A 15716-nucleotide genomic window follows, 5' to 3' on the forward strand; every position below is an offset into this window, starting at 1 on the left:
TACAGTAAGTGCAAAAAAGATAGCTCCGGTGCTGATCAAAGAAATGCTTAACTATAGGAGGTCTTTTTTTGCCTACAGAACTGGCAAAGATTAAAAAGATTTATACCTGAGTATTTGCAGAAGTCTGAGAAAATGAAAACTACTTAGACTGGGTTCATAACATGTAGTCAGTATGAGCTGTCAGGAGGCTAATTTGACAAGACCTTTCGCTTCAGAATACATACCTTAAGGGACACATTGCTAGCTCAGTCAGTAGAGAATGTGACTCGATTCTGAGGTTGTGAGTTCAAGCTCACTGGGGGTAGCTTGCTTAAAAATAACATCTTAGGGGCACTTGGGTGTTTCATTTCGTTAAGCAGCCAGCTCTTGATTTCGGCTCAGGTTATGATCTCAGGGTCCTGGAATTGAGCCCAACGTTGGCCTCCCTGCTCAGTGGGGAGTTTGCTTCAGGATTCACTCTCTCCCTCTGCCCCGCACTCTGCTCTTTCTCTAAAATAAATCTTTTCAAAAAATAAAATTTTTAAAAAAATAGAATACACAGAAAGTATTTGTGTGTATGGTACTGCGCAGCTAAGGATCTGTGGAACGATCAATATTAAATCAGAAGAATCAGTGTTAAAATATGTTAGTCATTTATGGTAACTCAGGTGACTATTAATCATTGATTTGTCTGAGTCTGTTACAGTTTATTACTAGGTAATATGTGCTTCATTCAAGAGAATAGATGTCACTCACATAAGTTATGAAACCTGAGAAATACCCAGGAACTCATCATCCCATTTAAGAACTCACATATTCCCACTACTGGTGCATCTACCTATATGCCCCTCCCCCATCCTACCTATCTGTCCCTTATCTGCCCCTTAGGAGTGATCATATTCCTGAATTTCATGGTTATCATTCTCTGGATTTTATTTTTTTAGTAATCATCATGTACATATCCTTAAACAAGATACCTTAGTTTTGATACTTTTTTGGCACTAAAAACAAACAAACAAAAAAAAAAAACAAAAACTGAATGTTATCTGGGATTTTTATCAATTCAGCATTGTTTCCAAACTGATACACGTTGTTCACCTATGCCTAATACTCCATTGTATGAACACATCAAAACTTTGTTATATGTTTTTTTTAATTAGTCAATAGATTGTTCTCTTGTGCTAGTTTTGTTTTAGGAACAATGATGTTGGGTGCCTGGGTGGTTCAGTCTTTAAGCGTTTGCTTATTATAGATCCCAGGTTCTAGGATCGAGTCCCACATGAGGCTGCCTGCTCAGCAGGAGTCTGCTTCTCCCTCCCCGCCACCCCCCTTGTTGCGCCCTCTCTGCTCTCTCAAATTTTAAAAATCTTAAAAAAACAAAAAATAGTGCTGTTAGTTGATATTTATACTGGTCTTCCAGTGAACATGTGCATATACCAATACGGAACTGCACATTGTTCATTTCTATAAATATTGCCAAGTTATTTTTATAAAATGTCATCATCTTACATTCCCACCAGCAATGTATGAGAATTCCCTTTGTTCTATAAGAAACTGTCAGACAACTTAATTTTTGCCAATCTGGTGGATAGAAAAGACCAAAATTGTATTTGGTCCTGCATTGCATTTCCTTGTTTATTAGTGGAATGAATCATTTTTAATAGTTTTAATTCCCTTAATTCATACAATTCACTAATTTAAAGTTGATAGTAAGTTCAGTAGTTTCTGGTGTATGCAGAGTTGTGCCTCCATACCGTGATCTAAATTTAGAACCTTTTCATCACCCCAAAAAGAAACCCCAGATCCATTAGCAGTCTCTCCCCCATTGCTCCCTCTCTCAGCATCAGGCAAGCACTGATCTACTTTCTAGTGCTATAGATTTGTCTGTTGTGGACATTTTGTATAAATAGAGTCATGTATATGTGGGCTCTTGTGACTGGCTTCTTACACTGAGTATGAAGTTTTCAGAAATCATCCTCTTTGTAACAGGTATCAGTATTTCATACCTTTTCATTACCAAATAATATTCCACTGTATGGATATTCCACATTTGTTTATCCATTCCTCAGTTGATAGGTTGTTTTCCCTTTTGGCTATTACGAATAATGCAGCTGTGGACATCTTGTGTACAAGTGTTTGTGTGGACGAATGTTTTCAGTTCTCTTGGGTACATACCTGTTTTCCTAGGAATAGAATTGCTGGGTTGTGTGGTGACTTATGTTTAATCTCTAGAGGAACTAGGAGACTGTTTCTAAAGCAACTGTATCATTTTATATATTCCCATCAGCAGTGTACGAGGGTTCAAAGTTTTCCATATCCTTGCCAGCACTTGCTGTTAACGGTCTTTTTATTACATTGTAGTGGTATGAAGTGGTATCGTACTGTGGTTTTGATATATGCATTCCCCTAATGATTGATGATGTTGAACATCTTGTGTGTTTATTGGACATTTGTGTATCTTCTTTGGAGATGTGTCTGTTTAGATCCTTTGCCCATTTTTAAATTTGGTTTTTGGGGTTTTTTTTTAAGATTTTATTTATTTGAGGGGCACCTGGGTAACTCAGTTAAGCATCTGCCTTTGGCTCAGGTCATGATCCTGGGGTCCTAAAATCGAGCCCATCAGGCCCCCTGCTCAGCGGGGAATCTGTTTCTCTCTCTCCCGCATCCCTTCTCTCTCTCTCTCTCTCTGTCTCAATCTCATGAGTGCTCTATGTCTCTTTAATACATAAAGAAAATCTTTTTTCTTTTCTTTTTTTTTTTTTTTTAAAAACACAAGCACTCTGTAACTTTCGTTGGGACAGGACCCTCCCCACTTTCAAAACCGCATGTACCGTACTGTGCGGCGGCCATGTAAATAAAATCTTTAAAAAAGAGATTTTGAGAAAGCACGTACCTTGGGGAGAGAGAGCCAGCACACGTGCTCATGGATGGGGCGGGGCAGGGAGGGAGCAGACTTGATCCCAGGACCACAAGATAATGACCTAAACTGAAGACAGACAGACTGAGCCACCCAGGTGTCCCTTAATTGAGTTTTTGATGAGTAAATCAGTTTTTCATGCCTTTTGTGTTGCTTCCCTTGTGAAATACCTTTTTGCCCATCATGTTCTCCCTGTTTGTGACTTGTCTTTCCTCTGCATTAAGATATGAGAACACAGGAGTTAAATGTATAAATCATCTCTTTTATGGTTAGTATTCTTTGTGTCTTGCTTATAAAATTGCTTGGAACCTTGGATCAAAAAACAGTTCTCCTGGGTTTTCTTAGAATAGTTTTGTACTTATGCCTCTTACATAAAAGTCCTTGATATATGTAGAATTGATTTTCTGGTATGGTATGAGTCAGGGATCAAATTTCATTTTTTTTTCTCTGTATATACTCAGTTGTCTTTTCTGTTCCACAAATCTCTCTATCCTTGTAACAGTATCATTTTGTTTTGTTATAAAGCTGTGTAATTAAATCTTTGTAAAGGCAGACCTCTCTGCCCTTGTGGGGACCATAGCTACCACTCTTTATGTAAACTTTAGAACAGCTTTGAAGATAAACTGAAAATTCATGTTGGACTTTTGGTTGGAATTGCATTGAATCTATAGATCCAGTAAGAGGAAATTTTACATCGTTTAATGTTCTCGCACAAACTTTATACTATGTGCCTTGTTTATTTCTCGTTAGGAAAAAAATCTTCAGTGTGGGGGTGAAATTACTTGCAGCATACACAGTTGATCCTTTAACAACATGGGTGTGAATTGTGTGGGTCCACTTACACACAGATTTTTTTTTTTATAAACATTGGAAAATTTTTTGGAGATTTGCAACAATTTTTAAAAACTAGCAGATGAACCATGTAGCCTATAAATATTGAAGAAAATAAGAAAAAAACTAGGTAAAATATATGTAGATACTATTTTATTACTTACGATCATAAAATGTATACAAATCTGTTATAAAAAGTTGAAGTTCATCAAAAGTTACTCAGAATATACATGGCACCATTTAGTCGAGAGAAATACAACGATGTAGTATTAAATTATAACTGCATAAAATAGTCGACTGTGGTCCATACTGTATTCCCGAATCATTTCCTAGCCACCTCTAGTTGCTGTTACAGTGAGCTTAAGTGTTGTATCTGCTTAAGATGCGGTGTGATGCTGTCTCTCCAGTAAATTGGTATCATCGTAAAAAGTGATCTCGTCCAGTTCTCGTGTATTTTTCACTGTGTTTCATGCAGTACCATGAGCCTTGAATAACACCATGGGACCCATGCAAAGTGCCACTAGGGATACTAGAAATGCTCCTGAGAAGCCGAGATACGACATTATAAGAAAAAGGAATTGCTTGATATGTACTGTAGATTGAGGTCTGCAGCTTTGGTTGCCCACCATTTCAAGACAAATTTATCCAGCATAAAAGCCACTGTGGGAAAAAAAAGAAAAGGAAATTCATGAAGCCATCACGGCAGGTATGCCAACAGGCGTGAAAATCTTAAACTTTTTGCAAAATGCTTTTTTATCTTGTCTTGAAAATGTAGCTTTGTGTAGGTGCAGGATTGCTCTAAGAAAGGCATACCTATAGAACTAATATGATTAAGTAAAAGCAAAGTCATTATATGACAACTGAAAGCAAAAGGAAGATGAAGGATATAAAGCTGGAGAATTTAATGCCAACAAAGGATGGTTTGGTGGTTTTAGAAAGATTTAGCTTAAAAAATGTCAGTGTAACAGAAGAAGTAGCTTCTGTTGACCAAGAGGCAACAGACCAGTTCCCAGATGCCATTAAGAAAATCACTGAGGGGCGCCTGGGTGACTTAGTCGGTTAAGCGTCTGCCTTCAGCTCAGGTCATGATCTCAGGTTCCTGGGATCAACCCCCACATCAGGGTCCCTGCTCAGTGGGGAGTCTGCTCCTCCCTTTCCCTCTGTCCTTCCCCATCCACACCCCCCCCACCCCCTGCTCGTGTTCTCTCTCTCAAATAAATAAGATCTTAATCATTGAGAATATCTATTTGAACAGGTTTTTAGTACAGATAGAAATTCTCTATTATGGAGAAAAATGCCACAAAAGACATTTATTAGTAAGAAGAGAAGCAAACACCAAGATTAAGGCAGGAAGCTGTAGGCTAAGCCCTATCGTTTTGTGCAAATGCAGTTGGAGGAGGACTTCTGAGCCTTGAAGGGAAAGGATAAATACCAGCTACCCAGCCTTTTGGTTGTATAAGAAGACCTGGACAGTGAGGACCCTTTTTCTGGATTGGTTCCATCAATGTTTTGTTCCTGAAGTCAGGAGAAAGTACCTTGCCAATAAGGGACTGCGTTTTAAAGTTCTTTTGATATTGGACAATGAGGATGGCCACCCAGAACCCCAGGAGTTAAACACTGAAGGTATCAAAGTGGTCTCCTTGCCCCCAAACACAATGTCCCTAATTTATTTTCTAGATGAGGGGTCATAAAGATCTTTAAGGCTCATTACACACAGTTACTCTCTGGAAAGGATTGTCAACTATGGAGGAGAACCCCGATAGAGTATCATGAAAGTCTGGAAAGATTATACCATTGAAGAAGTTGTTACAGAGAAAGACTTCATGGCCAAAATAGTAAATTCCTGCTGCGGAAAACTCTGTCCAGATGTGCCTAACTTCACAAGATTTACAATAGAGGAAATTGTGAAAGAGATTATAGATGTGGCAGAAAGTTGGAAGGGGTGTTGAAGGGTTTCAAGATCTTGGAGAATTGACATCAGACAATCTGGCAGAAGCATTTTGATTATTCAAGACTTCTTTTGACTTTAATGACATGGACCCTTCTATGATACAAGCAATGAAGCTAAATCACACAGTGGAAGAAGGATTGGTACCATATGGAAACATTTTTAGGGAAATGAAAAGACAAAAATTGTGTATTTTGTAAAGTTACACTGAATGTGCCTCCCTCCCCTTCCGCCTCTGAAATCACTGAAACAGCAAGACCAGCCCCTCCTCTACCTCCTCCTCAGCCTATTCAGCAAGAAGATGACCAAGATGAAGACGTTTATGATGGTCCACTGAATAGTGAACAGTCACCACGCCGTACAGTTAATCAATTTACATTGTGTAGGTTTGTGTCTTTGTGCAAAAATCTAGTAACTGTGCAGCAAGAACTGTAAGAGCAGCAGCATCGCCTAAGTATTCACCATTTAGAACACTATGTATGAAACTTGTATGGAAGCGGGTAGTCTGTCCTTACATAGGCTTAAGGTGAGTGGTATTTAGAATAAAAATAATGTGGTAGTTCGTTTACTGTTTTTGCTTTCAAAGAATTACGTTACCGAAAAAAAAAAAAGAATTACGTAACCATGCACTATGGCTCCCTCCCTCATAACTGGAGAAACAGGAGTATCAGCCTGTCATTACCAGTAAGTTTTTTTAATGTAACAGTGTTTCCAGTGCTGTGTTATGAATATGCCATACCACTGTCTGCCATAGATTTTTTTTTTTGCCCCGGAAATTTTACAACGACGCATTCATTGAGCTCGGCTGCCGTAGCTGTGTCAGCTACCCTGCGTCACCAACTGCTTTGTTACCGGTGTGTGATTCATTATACCTGTAAACAAACATGAATTACTTTTTCATGTTTTTTTTATTTTTGATGTCTAGTATTAGTAATACGTATAAGGTGTACAGTGTGCATATCATGTAAGGTGTTATTAATGTAGGAAGGACAGATCATCTTGTAAACAGATGACAAACTTACGTGTGAGAAGTACAGTGCTGTACATATATTTTCTCTCCCGCACGATTTTTTTGGGTATTTTCTTTTCTCTAGCTTACTTTGTAGGGATACGGTACATACTACTTACGCAGAACGGATGTGTTAGTCAGCCATGTTGTCAGTAAGGCTTTCAGTCAGCGGGAAGCTGGCAGTAATTAAGCTTTTGGAGAGTCAAAAGTTCAACTTGGATTTTCAGCCAGTTAGGGTGTCAGTGCCCTTAACCTCTGTGTTGTTCAAGGGTCAGTGATACTTAATTTCTCTCCACTGTTGTGGAAGTGACACTAGGGCTCGGCTCTTTTCCTTCTTCCTGTTTTGTTTTGGAAGGTACTCGAGTGAAATGACTTGTGTGTCGTGCTTGCAGAGAGTTACAGCTGTAGCTCTGCCCTGACTGATGAGCTGCTAGCCACGTGTCGCTAGTTATGTAAACTGGAATAAAATGGAAAAGTCAGTTCCTCCGTGTCACTAGCGACCTATCCAGTGCTCAGATGCTGTTGTCTTTTTATTTTATTTGAGAGAGAGAAAAGCGCACACAAGTGGGGTAAAGAGGAGAGGGAGAGGAGACTCCCCGATGAGCAGGGAGCCCGATGAGGGGCTTGATTCCGAGATTCTGGGATCAGCCAAAGGCAGACGCTGAACCGCCTGAGCCACCCAGGTGCCCCCAGAGCCATTGTATTGGATAGCACACATACAGAACATTTCTGTCAGAAAGTTCTGGATAGTGCTGCTAGAGATCAGAGGCTGGCAAACCCCTGTGGACCAAATTTAGCCCACCCGCTTTTCTGTAAAGTGTTCTATTTGAATACAGTCACACTCTTCCATGTATATATTGTCAGGCCTACTTTCCTGGCACAAAAGCAAAGTTGAGTAGTTGTGGCAGAGACTACATAACCACAGACCCTAAATATTTACTGTCTGGCTTTTGACGGTGTTTAATGAGCCTTCCTGAACATGTTGATTGACATGGGATGTAACCTGGCCCTCAGGATTTTTAAAGCTCCCGTAGTGATTTTATTATGTAGCAAAGCTTGGGACCACTGATCTAGACAGATAAGCTGTTCCCCTGAATCCCTGCTTCCGTGGCTCAGAGCTGGCAGAGTGGGTACTCCTGTGACTTAAATTTCTGAGCCCTTGACCTGCAAGGGATCGTTCAGGATTCATTATAGATTAGTTGGTTAGGAAATCCATCCTGTCTCCGCATCCCCCTTTCTGGTGGCTGTGGCGTTCCAAGGCATTGCACAGGCTGTCCCTGATTCCCACTGTGTGCATCCGGTTATGTGGGTCCACTTACGTCCTTAGTGCAGAGTTCTCAGATGAGCTAGCATCCATGAGGGGTTTAGAACGACCCTATTTCAAGTTAGGAGGTTCCCCACCCTTTGTAATAAGTACTCCCATGATGGTAATGCCGCTGGAGGAGCAGCTCGAGCACCACTGTTTCAGAGGTGCTTCTCGCATTTTACTGTGCATGTGAATCACCAGTGGATCTTATTAAAATGCAGCTACTGGCTCATTAAGGGTGGGGTAGAGACTGCATTTCTAACAAGCTCCCAGGTATTGCTGGTAGACTACTGTGAAAAACCCAACTGAGGGGGCACCTGTGTGGCTCAGTGGGTTAAGCCTCTGCCTTCGGCTCAGGTCCCGATCTCAGCATCCTGGGATCGAGCCCCGCATGGCGCTCTCTGCTCATCAGGGAGCCTGCTTCCCCCTCTCTCTCTCTGCCTGCTGCTCTGCCTACTTGTGATCTCTCTCTCTGTCAAATAAATAAATAAAATCTTTAAAAAAAATTCCAACTGAGTAAAAGATCAAATTGGCTTCATTCAGTGATTATTTGGGCAGCATCTCATCTGGTAATAGAAAAGAGCTCCACCAAACCCCAAAATGAAAGGTTTTAAAGGCAGAAAGGGGGGCACCTGGGTGGCTCAGTTGGTTAAGCGACTACCTTCGGCTCAGGTTATGATCCCAGAGTCCCAGCATCAGTCCTGCATCAGGCTCCCAGCTCCACGGGGAGTCTGCTTCTCCCTCTTGCCTTCTCCCCTCTTACGTTCTCTCTCACTTTCTCTCTCAAATTAAAAAAAAAATCTTAAAGGCAGAAAGGGGGCAGAAAAAAAATTATTAGCAAAGAATGCATTTTTTCAAGCAAGATTGCCCTCCTAAATGGAATGGAAGGGCCCAACGGGCAGATTACCTCACTAGTACTGACCAGATAATCCAGATTGACTGATTAAAGTTATGGGAGGCAGCTTTTGTCCGTCCTTTCTTGGTGTTCATAGATTGTGACATCTTTTGCTTAATTTCTGTGATATTCACAAGTCACGACTTCAGGTTCAAAATCTTTTAAGTCTGTCACTCCTTTTCTGACATTCCAGTCTTGAGGGAGGTCACTGGCTTGATGGTTAGTGGCTGTGAACACACACGTAAAAGCAGGAAGTTTATTATTGTGAACAGGATAATCCCTGTGTTTGTAGTCCCCAAGACCTAGATCAATCAAAATCAGTCACAGAAAGACCCCGCTGAAGGAGTCACCTTTCTGAGCCAAGAGGGTTGTTCAGTGCTCTTACACAAGCAGCAGCGGTTGATGTTGGCCATAGCTCAGACACCTCCATGCTCAGTCAAAATATAATCGGGGGCTGTTCTGTTAACAAGAACAACTTCAATGAGAGAGTCTAAGGATCTTTGTTGGAAAGTTCTTATCTTAGCAGGGGCTGCTGCAGTATTTTTGAGTTAAGGTTTCTAATCATACTCTAATTTGTGTTTCCTGAGAACCAGAGAAGTATGCCCCCGCAAAAGGAGGTTATTCCTGAATCATGAGTGTCTCCTAATAATTTCTTTGTGACTTGATATATAAATCCAAGAGAGTCAACCAGTTGAGGTATCATTGTTCATTGTGGAAAGTTAGGGGCACAGCTAGATAACCTAAGGCATTGCCCAGCCGTTGCCAGCTAGCTAGGTATTCACAGGCCCAAGGGGAGTGGTAACCACGGACAAAGACAAACCCCATCAGGGTGCAGACCATCTCCATTAAAGTAGTCATATTAATTGATTCATTCACAGAGTTTGCTGCATTTACGCATTCAAGCCAGAGGTCAGTTAGGTTTTCATCACAGATGGGAAGAAATCTCCTAACTTGAAATAGGGTCGTTCTAAATGACTTACAAAGATGTGTGCTACTGGTGAGATCTTTGAGTGAAAAGGGACAGGTCTGACCTACACAATCATGAGAGCTTGCGGGTGCAGGTGTACCAAGATTTAAATAGATACTTGAGTCTGATTAGGCACCTAGCAGTTATAAATGGAGAAAGGTAAAAGGCACAGGATGTTCTATCCCTAAGAGTAGAACTTTGTATACAAGATTTTTTAAGGAGGAGGGGGTAGTAACATTGTAGTAATTGGGAAGAGAAGAGAAATTGGTCACAGGGAAGACCAGGGGATCTCTAGCCTTTTGGATAGATCAGACTCTTTGATGACAAATCCAGCAGTCTGAAAGGTTACCTTCCTTAGCACTGGCTGGGAGATAACAGATCGAGGGTGTTACCTTTCCAGGCCAAGACCAGAGTGAAGGAAAGAAGAAGGGAAAAAGTTTTCATGTTAGTTAAAGTATGAAGTCTTGAACCAGGGGGAAGGAGTCTACTTTGAAGTCACCTGCTTCTTGGCCTCATCCCTTTGATTTGGAGATTTCTGATGTCTGGACGGGACCAGATGTCAGGTGGAGCCTTCTTTAACTGTAAGGTGTTTACCCAGGGCTCAGTGCCTTCTAGTTTTGCAGCGGAATCAGTAGTCAGGAGCCACTTGGTAAGGTCTTTCCAATAGGTTCGAAGGCTACTTTCTTTCTTTCTTTCTTTTTTTTTTAAACAGTTTTGTTTTTTTTTTAAGATTTTATTTATTCTTTTGACAGATGGAGATCACAAGTAGGCAGAGAGGCAGGCAGACAGAGAGGAGGAAGCAGGCTCCTGGCCAAGCAGAGAGCCTGATGTGGGGCTTGATCCCAGGACACTGGGATCATGACCTGAGCTGAAGGCAGAGGCTTTAACCCACTGAGCCACCCAGGCACCCCTGAAGGCTACTTTCTTATGATGTTTCCAGAATACTCAATCACCAGGCTCTAGACTAACAGGATCCTTTGAATTGGGAACCAGGAAAGCTTCACTAACCTATTGATGATAGGCTTTAGCATAAAACATTAAAGACTTACAGTAGCTAGTCAGACCAAGTTGAAACAACAAGGGACCAGCAGAAAGCTGTGTACCAATAGACCTTGGTCTACCAGTGACTGTCTCATGTGGAGTGTGTTTGTTTCCCTGAGAGGGCTACCATGAATAGTCAGCAAGGCCAGAGGCAACATTAATTAACACCTTAGGTCAAAGGAGTACAGCTGTTTCAGCAAGTTTAGAATTTGAGGATCCTATTAGTTCTCTCAGCCTTGTCTGATAGGATCAAGGGTGATAGGCTCAGTGATGATTTCAAGGGGTTTGCAAGGCTTTCATTAAGGCTTGTGTGATTTGCCAAGGGAGGTGAATGCTTCAATCACTGGAAATTATAGAAGGTATACCATAAGTGGAAAATATGTTTTCTGTCTCTTTGCTACTGTAAGGCCATCAGCCTTGCAGCAGGGAAGGGCTTCAGCCTATTTGGAAGGCATGTATTCAAGAACATATGGGTAACCCCTACCGCTGCAGTTGTTCAGAGGGGCCAGGAGGAGGAGGTTTGAGACCTCCGGGAACAAATTTCATTTTCCCAAGATTGCAGACCTGACAGGTCAGACATTTAGATACAAATGAGGCGGCAGGAGCAGAAAGAGCTCCCAGGAGGTTAGTCTACTTGCAGAAGTGTTGGGTCAATTCCGAATTGAGATTTTAAGCTGTGTTTGGAGTTTACAGAGAAATGTCTTTTCCTAAAGTTAAATTCACTGAGGCTTCTCCTATACCTGCAGACTTATGGCGGCTGGAATAGGCTGTAGCAGCGGAATCAAAGTTGTATGCTATAACAGGCAGTGACAGGCCTGTGTTCATTGCCGTATTCTCGCAGGAGCATCTCCACAGCTTGGTTATCTCTTTTGTGCACAGATGAGGTGAAAGTGTTGTGTTTGGTAACTCTAGGGCACGTGAATCTTCTAGTGCTTATTTTTGTCTTAAAAAGGACTGCTCCTGTTTATCTTCCCATGCAAGGAGTTCAGGGACTGAAATTCTAGTAAATTCATAGTGGGGAAGCCAACAGAGAAAAATTAGAAACCCATTGTGTGTAACAGCCAGCTAGGTTAGAAATCCACAAAGCTGTGCTCAGCTTAATCCTTTCTCAAAATAACGGAATTCCTTTAGTGCTTAATTATGACCTGGGTAATCAACAGTGTCTAGATATAATTTTTTTTCCTCAGAGACTTTATGTCCCTTTTCAGTGAACTACTGCAACAAGTAAATCCTTTTGTGGACACCTCTTTGGTAACTGAGCATAGAAAGAGTCGGTCTACATATCACAGGATGGATTTCCCAGGGAACTGGAGGATAATGGAATCTTGGTTGAGTACATGGGGATGATAAGGGACCTTGATGAATCCTTGAGGCCTGACTGTCCAGATATATTATTGATTGTCCCAAGTAAAAGAAATTGATATTGACTGTAGAAGTTCATAGAGACGCTGGAAAAGGCCAAACAAGTCTACAACAGAAAACCATTTGAGTTTGTTAGAACTTGTGACAAAAGGGTGCCTGGGTTCGGAACAGTGGAGAATAACTTGTTAATAGCTCTCGGGTCGTGGACAGGTTGCTTTCCCATCACATTACGTTTCCAAACTGGCAAATTCTGCATGTTGGAAGGGCTGGAACAGGAAATGATTAACCCCTGGGTAAGGCCTTGTATGGCCTCATGCCTTAATAGATATTAGGGCAATACAGAAGTAGGTTTAGTTCTATCTGTCAGAATTTCTATAGGCTGTGTACTTGTTATTCCCCCAATATCAGAATTGGAAGTGGCCCACAGATTTTTCAGGCATCTCAGTTAAATTAGGGAATTTCTGTTGGAATTATTTCTCATCTCTATCAAAGACCAATCATAAAGAATATAAGATCAGGGGTGCCTGGGTGGCTCAGTTGGCTAAGCATCTTACTTCAGCTCGAGTCATGATTTTGGGGTCCTGGGATTGAGCCCCTTATTGGGCTCTCTGCTAGGTGTGGCAGGGAACCTGTTTCCCTTCTCTCTCCACCTGCTTCTCTGCCTATTTGTGATCTCTTTCTCTCTGTGTGTGTCAAATAAATAAAATCTTTAAAACAAAATGTAAGTTCAGGTTGGTCAAGAAATTCTAAGGTGAAGTCAGAAGCAAAATATATTAGCCATTTTAATTAATTAATTTTTTAGAAAGATTTTATTTATTTCTTTGATAGAGATCACAAGTAGGCAGAGAGGCAGGCAGAGAGAGAGAGGAGGAAGCAGGCTCCCTGCGGAGCAGACAGCCTGATGTGGGGCTCGATCCCAGGACCCCAGGAGCATGACCCGAGCTGAAGGCAGAGGCTTTAACCCACTGAGCCACCCAGGTGCCCCAGCCATTTTAATTTAGAAGGGAGATCTCTACCTAATAAATTGGAGCTGTATCGCAGAGCAAAAAAGGCGGCTTTAGTAAAACACCCCATAGTCATTTGTACTGGTCGAGCTAGAAATTCTGTCTGAGCTTTATTAGATTCCCCTGGTATACAAACCTTCTTTCCACTCTGAAGGATCTGTTGTCCTGTGAGAGTGGGGTTTATTATTTTTTTTAAAGATTTTATGTATTTCAGAGCATGCATGCAAGCAAGGGGAGGGGCAGAAGGAGAAAGAGAATCTGAAGCAACTTTGTGCTAGCACAGTTTGATGGGGGGCTCAGTCCCATGACCCTGAGATCATAACCTGAGCCAAAATCAAGAGTCGGGCATGCTTAACCAACTAAGCCACCCAGGTGCCCAAGAGTGCAGTTTAAAGTAGAAAGTGTAGCCCTGGTATCTACCAGAATTTAGCAAAATACTTGATTAATTTTACTTTCTTGGATGTTTAGGGTACTGCTGATAGCAGTTTTACTGGAAGGTGCCTTGGAGCCCTGTTTTGGGGATGGCCCATATGGGAGCTCTTCCTTGGGGGCATCAAGGAATTTGTGTAGGACCTTTGAGGACAGTTTCTCTGAAGTGCCCCAGTTCATTACAAATGAGAAAATGGACCCTGGGCCAGCCATTTGATGACGGACTTCAAGGAGGGTATGATGTGGGAGACCCGGTAAGGCCATTAGTGTGGGAGACCTTTGTTTATGATTTTGGTTCAAGTCCTCTCAGAGTATTTGCCTGTGGTCACAAGTTCAGTCGAGCCAGTGGCCTCTCATCCTATCTTCTGCCTTTTTATTAACCTAATCTCAGGAAATAATCCATTTGCAAATAGGGCAGCTTGAACAGGTCGTATGGAATCTGGAGTGCCATAGGAAGAACACTTCTAAACAGCCTTGAGATTCTGCCACAGATTCGTCTTTTATTTCCATGTTTGGATAATAGAGCAACCTGTGCAGGCAGGGAAGACTCAGAATGGCTTTTTAAAATATCAGTTAATTTATTTCCAGATTTTCATGGTCTATAAGAGGACTATGTTGGTGATTGAGGATCTTGACTCTCATCCTTGGGATTATGCCATTCTGCTCCCCAAATCCATTTTTGGCCTTCACGAGGTTCTCCCAACATGTGTACAAGCTGGTGAAGATCTGGCAGCCTGGGGTCATAGGCACTCATAAGGATTCAAAACTTCAGAAAACTCGAGGCTCTTCTGTAGGTTTAGGAAATTCTTTAGCTATGGCCCTTAGTTTGGTCTTTGACCAAGGAGTGAAAGAGATCTGAGAAGGATCACTTGGCAACATCATGTGATTTTATTATTAAAGGTAGCAGTTTAATAGTCTCTTCAGAGTGGAAAGGCAATTTTGACAGAATGAGTAAAACACGGGGCACCTGGGTGGCTCAGTTGGTTAAGAGTCTGCCTTCAGCTCAGGTCATGATCCAGGGCCCTGGGATCAAGCCCCACCAGGGAGTCTGCTTCTCCCTGTTCGGCTCCCCTGCTTGTGTTCTCTCTGTGTCAAATAAAGCCCTTTAAAAAAAAATTAATAAAACATGAGTACTCACATAGAGGAGCAAGGAGTCAAGTCAGCCCTATCGTCTATTATTTTAGGTGCCTCTGTGTCTTTAATTTCTCCTTGGTCCTTTTGAAATGAATCTTCTAGTGAGGCTATTTTGGAATATTGAAAGCCTTTTGGAAACCTCTGCATACCAATTAAAATAGGTATCCCATTCTTTCCATTTTAATTCAGGAACCCTTTCTTTCAAATATGTTTCTTTTTTTTAATTGAAGTGTGGTTGATGTACAATATTAGTTTCATGCATACAACATAGTGTTCAACATTTATATACAATACTAAGTGATCACCACAGTTCATCTGGCTACCCTCCATCACCGTCCAAAGTTACTGCATTATTAACTGTATTCCCTGTGTTGCATATTGCATCTGTGTGGCATCTGTGTGTCTTATTTATTAAATAACGGGTAGTTTGTACCTTTTTCTCGCCTTCCCCTATTTTGCCCACCCCCTCATGACCCTCCCCTCTGACAACCACCAGATTGTTCTCTGTATCTATGAGTCTGTTTCTGTTTTGTTCATTTGGTTTTTTTAGATTCTACATGTAAGTGAAATCATGGTATTTGTCCTTCGCTGATTTATTTCATTTAGCATAATACCCTCTAAGTCCATCCATGTTGTCTCAAATGGCAAGATTTCATTCTTTTTGATGGCTGAGTAGTAGTCCATTATATATATACACCACAGTTTCTTTATCCATTTATCAATGAACACTTAGGTTGCTTTCATATCTTGGTGTTTGTAAATACTGCAGTGCGCATAGGAGCGCATACATCTTTCCAAATGGTCTTTTCATTTTCTTCACATAAATACCCTGTATGGGATTACTGGATCGTAGGGTAGTTCTGTCTTTAACTTTTGAGGAACCTCCATACTGTG

The 15716-nt window shown here is 41.4% G+C and overlaps 1 protein-coding gene across 1 annotated transcript in view; it reads left to right on the forward strand.

The window, feature by feature from the left end:
• The window catches only part of GNS (glucosamine (N-acetyl)-6-sulfatase), a 56177-nt gene that overhangs the window by 26099 nt on the left and 14362 nt on the right, over positions 1 to 15716 (forward strand). The window lies entirely within an intron of this gene.

The sequence above is a fragment of the Meles meles genome, chromosome 7, assembly GCF_922984935.1.
Source record: "Meles meles chromosome 7, mMelMel3.1 paternal haplotype, whole genome shotgun sequence".
Classification (NCBI taxonomy): domain Eukaryota; kingdom Metazoa; phylum Chordata; class Mammalia; order Carnivora; family Mustelidae; genus Meles; species Meles meles.